Genomic DNA, 6,741 nt, shown 5'->3' with positions numbered 1-6,741 from the left:
TGATTAATACATGTCCAACTAAATGTGTTAGGTAATTAAATAACTAAAACAACTTGAGGAAAGTGCGATGGATGTGTCCATAGGTCTGTCCTACGGATGGGTGGCCCCAGTTGGCCGGGAACTTTTCTCAATCAAGATGGATAGCAGAAAGATCGTTCAAGGAACACGAACAACAAGAGCATTGACCTAGATTTATAACTGATCCCGATTTACGTTGTTTTAGGGGAATGGAATGGGACTATGCCTTATGGCAGAGAGGTTGAGCTTTGCATCCCTCTCATTTCCCATTCTCATTGAACCAACTGCAGCATGAATCCGCTTCGGACCTAGCATTTCTGTGTAAAGTAGTTCACTCGGGTTCGACGCTAGTTGCCATTAGGAAATGACCAATAGGGAAAACCCTAATTTAGGTCGGTCCTAAGTGGGAATGTCCAGAATACTTCCGCTACATGGCAGACACGGAAAGTCCTAGATTGCAAACCCCGTAACATTCCATGGGAGTGTCGAGCGGAGCTTCTAGACATCCTTTGCAATGGACTGCTAAGACGTGTCCTGAAGATACAAGTGGACACGTTACAGACGATTTGCTGGAAAAGTTAGGAATATGACGTGATAGGAAGAAAATTAAAAGCTTTCTATTTATCTTCTCATGTTGTGTTGGACTAGTTAGGAATATGACAAGTTAGGAATACGACGCGATAGGAATGTGCTTGGGGTGGAGGATGACTTTGATAGAGGGGGTGACGTGGAGATTGAAGATAGAGTATAGACGTAGGGGGCGATGGAGAATGGATACAGGGGGTGATGCAGGGGGTGACAGAGGGGGTATCCGTGATGAAGAAGGAGACGAGTTTGATGTTGGTCGAAGTTGAGGGGAGAAGGAGATGGATAGTTTGGAGCACCACGTGGAAGGAGACAGAGACAAAGTTAGAGATGTTTGACATGCAAGGAAATGGGAAAGAAAAGTGTGCAAAATTTTTTGGGTGGCCTTAAATAGGCACGATGGGGGCAGAAGGAACATTCCAGAAACCCTAATCAAACGGCTAATGGGAACATGATATGTGGACATTAGCACCCACGAGTATATAAGAACTTCTTAGTTGGCGCAAATGCAAATTCACACTTTATGTCACGACCGATGTTTGTTCGACAGTTCTAACGTATCCGATTAACAGAGGTGCCATAGGTCCGATGTTAATGGCATCAAAAGTTGCTGAGTTTTCCGAAATAGCATGATAGTATACTTCACCAACTTAGCAACAACCTTCATCGCATTGTATTGGCCAAAGCTGCAGAGCTGCTGAGTTATCCGAAACTGTGCGATAGCATACATCACGAACTTTAGCAACAACCTTCATCGCATCATATTGGAGCTATAGAGCTTCTTCTTGTCTTCTCGCACTGCACTGCATTGTGTTGGAATCTGCTAATACAAAGTGATTAGGGCAAAGAAGGAACTCAAATTCACTCTAGCACATTGTATTGGGTCAACCTTTATTGCAAAGTGAGGAGCAGGAGTTCAAGGCTTCCATCTAGTCTTTATTTTGGTGCGATGGGAGTCAGTTGTCTTTGTATGTAGCTTCCTTATCACGTCGTGTGGGTTTCAATGGCCAGGACAAAACAAACTGCAAGGAAGGTCTTGGTAAAGAAACCTTCTGAAGAAGGTCCTGAGCTAACTATTGAGGAGATAGTTGAAGAAATTGTTGTCCCTATTACGCCAGCTGGTAAAGTATGTTTAGGTGAATCCTCAGAGAGCAAGTTATCTAGTGAGTTTGAGCCCTCAGCTTCTCCTCACTCTGAGCTTCCCAAGGAAGCCCCTGTGAGAAAAAAGAGAAAGTCAAGATGGTTTTACATTCAAAGGTGTTTTGCATAGATGAGGAAAGCTCAAAAGTCAACTAGTCACCTCATTCCTAAGGCTGCATTTTTTAGACTATTCAAGGAGATATTTGATAGGTTGTCCTCTGTTGCTTCTGTGGATGACCTCAACAAGAGATGGTAAGTTTTTTGCCCTACTATGCTTGAAAGAGGCAACACAGTATTTTTTAATAGATTTTATGAGTGATGCTTATATAGTAGCTGCCCATGCACATCGAATTACATTAATGAATAAAGACTTTAGTATGGTTAGCAAACTTAGATATGGGTTTGACAAGATTTTGAAGCCTCTTTCATCAACTAATCAAAAAGAATTTGAAATCCTCAATATTCCACCCAGGAGAAAGCGGAAAGAGCTACTAGTACCCAAGATTGAAGAGGTTACCCATTTGTATCCTAGAAGGGTTGCAAGTGAGCAGGAGGTTGTCATGGAGGAGAAAAGAAAATAGGTAATAGAAAAGGAGGATCTGATCTAGCAGAGAAAGATTTTGTCTCTTGGCCCAGTGAACTACGAGAGGATGGGCAAAGTGTACGGCCAAATGGTCATGAATGTTTCTATTCGTCTTGAGAAAGAAGACTACCTCAACATTTCTCTAGAGGATAAGATCCTATTTGAGAAAAAGGATACTCAACTAATAGATTTAATAGTTTATTGTTGTTTGAGGTAAGGTCTTTTGCTTCTCTTTATTTATAATGAATTTTTCCAAGGGTCCTTATATTGCAATCATTCTCTTATCCATTCTTTGCTTTGTATATAGGGTATATGTTGCTTCTCTTAGCATCGATATTGCTAAGGGTATATTTGTTATTGATCCACTTCTCTCTGTGGATTTGTTTTCAAAATCTGATTCAAATATTGCAAGGTTTTTAAAGGGCTTCGATAGTGTCACAAACTATCATATTTTTTTTCCATATATTGAAAGGTACTTTCTTCAACATTCTATCTCTTGATGATTTGTCTTTAGGGTTATCTCTCACTTGTGTTTTGTTTTGTAGAGGACACTAGAGCCTAATCTATATTGACATTCTTGCAAGAGAGGTCATTTTTATGAATTCTCTTTTAGGAATCCATGGCCAATCAAAGATGTATTGTCAATAAACACTCTTTATTTTATCTTTTATTGGATAAAGTTTATAATATTCACTAATAAGTTAATATGTGCAGTGATGTTAGAATTGTTACTACCCACTGGGACACCAACTTTCAAAGCATTGTTGATCCTCAGAGACCTTTCAAGTTTCTACTTCAAGAGGTCCCATTGCAAAAAGACGTACATAGTTGTGGCTGGAGAAAGGTTTCAAATGCTTTGAGGATAATAGATTCAAAGTTATTGAACGTAGAGGGGGTGAGTGTAAGTTTCCTATGCTTTATCCTTTTTATAGTGAAAGTCTCTTGCTACTTCAAATAAATTGTGTGCTTTGTTATAGTGTAGAGACTACCTTGAATTATACATATGGTGGATACGGGAGAGGTGTATTGAAATAGTTTTAGATAGGGAAATTACACCGACAAACCCAGATTTCCCTCTCTCAGCTAAAAATTCCAAAGGATAGGTAACAACGAAGGGCAAATGCGAGAAAATGGCAACCACCAAGAAAAAGAAGTCTCCAAGGTCCAAACAAAAGGGGCCCAAAATGAGGGGCATGCCTAGGATTTCTCCATTGAAATTTAGTCCATCCCCTCTAAAGCCCAAGGAAAAAAGAGTGCTTGAGGTAATTAAGTTCTTCGAGCGACCAAAGGAAACACCTACTAAGAGAAAACTAGTGATGACAGATGAAAGTATGGAAGATGAAGAAAGTTTTCCAAAGAAAGAGGGAAGTCTTAAGGATAGAGAAGCTGTAGATCAAGGAGAAGCTAAAGAACAGCCCAAGGATGGAAAAGCCAAAGATCAAAGAGAAGCTAAAGAATAGCCTTATAATTATCAGTTTGTCTATTTGTACTGAAGTAACATTCCCCTTGTGTATACATCTGTAGTGCAATATTCTAACCCAAAATGTAATGATATGTCATTTTGATCTTACCCATGAAAGACATTTTTTTGTTCATAGAATTATAGAGAATTATAAATCTTGTACAAAGTCTTTCCTATTAAATTGTACTACAATTTTGTAAGTCATGATATAATGAAATCATTTTGGTCTATAAACGACGATTTGTTATTCATAGGATCACTGCAAAGCTTATATTAAGATTTTTTAAAATAGTACTTATCAATGTGTATAATTTCATGTTTTCAGTAGAAATATTTGTGAGAAAAAGAAAGATTAAAAATTATTTATACATGCATATTTATGGTTCGAAACTCACAACACTAGGAGACAAACAACTCATACATAATACAGAGCTCTTAGCTCTTTTTCCAGTCATAGCACCATTTACCTTGAACTTATATCCAGGAGTAACATTCTCTAGAAACTCCAAGGTGTCTCTTACATCCTTAAGACTCCACTTTGAAGTAATGTTCACCTCCTTTACTTCTTGTGCGGTAACTTGCATTGTAAGTTTCAATGTCTTACAATCAATATCTGAATCTAAAGGAACCCAAGCACCCAATCTAAGTTTGTATCTTATGTAATCAAAACCTATGATAAGAGATTGTCGAGATATATTATGGGATAAACCCAATTATTGAGGGCACACATTGCACCTTATAAAGTCACCTTTGTGGTCAGATTCCTTACTTTCCAACATAGACCTAAAATTTTGTCCAAATCTTTCTTTGAAAATTTTTTGTTTAGCCATGAAACCTTCGTCCATTGTAAACATGATGTTTTAAAGCAAGCTAAAAAAACATGCAAGGGTATACTCTTCTCGAGCTCCTTCCAGAAGTCATAGCCTTTTGAAAATCTTGAGAAATCTTGAGTTTAAAAATCTCCATTGTTGCTTCATCAGGCATCTCCCAATCCAAAGATGAGAGGCTTGGTAACTCCAGATCTTCAAGCTATCCATATACACTTGCTCTTGAAGGAACCACATATTTTGCATAATACAAAAAAATTCCACTTTCATGAAAAAACTTGTGGTCTGATCAACATAAATAATGTCTGCAAATTCTTTATGAATAGCATGGAATGTTCCGCTGAGGCTCTCCACATGTTGCCACTCGAAACTTGTTGATGTAAAGATATCTACAACCAACAATCCATTATTTAGCATATGCTTTAAACAAAACCATATACTCACATAAACCTTACAACTCAAACTTATAGTGTGCTTGCTGGGAAAAACATTCCCATGGAGCCAAGTACATATCTCTAGCCATGTAAACATGTTGCACAAAAGAAAACTAGCCTTGAGGCATGGTTTTGAAGGTAAAGATATGTCACTTCCAATGATATTTGATATCCCCTTGTTTTTTTTTTTTCACTCTGTGAGAGCCCCTCCAAGATGGTAGCCGAATCATTTATAGTAAATGTTTTGGGCTCCCATTCTCTGTTTGTGCTCTTGCTATACATGGTGCAAGAGTTTATGGAATGAGAAGGACGCCATGTGGATGCCATGTAAAAGACAACGAGTATGCAGACAATGTGCAGAGAAAGAAACCTAAAGAGAGAGGTTAAGGAGACAAATTCAAAATACTACGAGCGCCAAAAACTTTGAAAATTGTCCCGATTTTCAAAATAGTCTTAATTAACTTAACTTTGTCATGTCTTCATCAAAGGTTTTGACAGCTTTTATTAGTTAATAGGGACCATTGGGACTCCCAAAACTTGTCAGGGTTTAAAGATTTCGACTAAATAGCAGGGGAGAATTCACAAAATGAACTCTACTATCTCAAAAGCACAGGAGACAAGAATACCATATTTTTTTCCATGTGGAAAAATCTCTTTGGTCCTTTCCTTAATCCATGGATTAACAAAACTGCCATTTTTAACATTTTTCGGCCCTAATGAGGTGACAGGATATGGATCCCATCTACTAGCTTTAGGAAGTGCTCTTGAATTGGCTATATTCAATGGCCTATTAAGATGGCCATGGGTGGACGCTTTCACTTGTTGGAATAGCAAAAAAGGGGCCAGTGTTGAGGACTATGTAATGGGCTTGCCAGTGTTAATCCCAAAAATTAAGCAATTTGAGATATCTGATAAGCCGATTGGTATAGCAGCCAATCATGCGATCCTAAAATTTAATCTAACATGCGGTCAGAGACAAGAAACATGCACACACTTACACAAATTTCCACATTATGAATTTCTAGAGTAAAAGTCACATATCTATAGTGATGTAGTACAAGATGGCTTTAGCCAACTAGGCCAACATGAAACACTAGAAGATGTCACTAGATCTCTAGTAAAGGTTTTACATGATGCAACTTGAGGCATTTCCATGTAAGATGGGCTCTATAGCAGTACATAGATGTAGTGCCCCTCAAAATGCTTTGTATGATGATGAGTGCAGATAGCACATATAGAGGGATATTACACTAGAGACATGCAGACACAAACATGCAAGGAATATCTTTCGTCATCTTGTGTGGAAAAATAAGAGAGATTATTTAGCCAAACTAGAGTTAGAGATATATCAGCTCTTTTTGAGCAGAGACAGTAAGAAGGCATGGAGAAAATTTCATGGGAGACAACCCCCAATTCAGTTGACATCACCTATGTATGACATGAACATACTAGGACACTGTATGATGTTCCATCACAAGAGTGCATACCATGTACATCAAACTCTAGGCCAACACAATGTGGTTTATTTATGAAAAAGATGGTGAGATATGCCATTTGGAGGTTGAAGAATGGGAGGGCACATGATCAAGATGGCCTTGTTGTAGAGCATTTTTCACATGCATGTTATACACTGGCCCCTATCTTGGTGAATCTCTTCAATAGAGTTGTATGTGAGGGGTTTCCAATAAGTTC

This window comes from Lygodium microphyllum, chromosome 20, assembly GCF_053477565.2.
Source record: "Lygodium microphyllum isolate KBCC chromosome 20, Lygodium_microphyllum_v1.1.10, whole genome shotgun sequence".
Lineage (NCBI taxonomy): Eukaryota > Viridiplantae > Streptophyta > Polypodiopsida > Schizaeales > Lygodiaceae > Lygodium > Lygodium microphyllum.
This window is presented reverse-complemented; position numbering follows the sequence as displayed.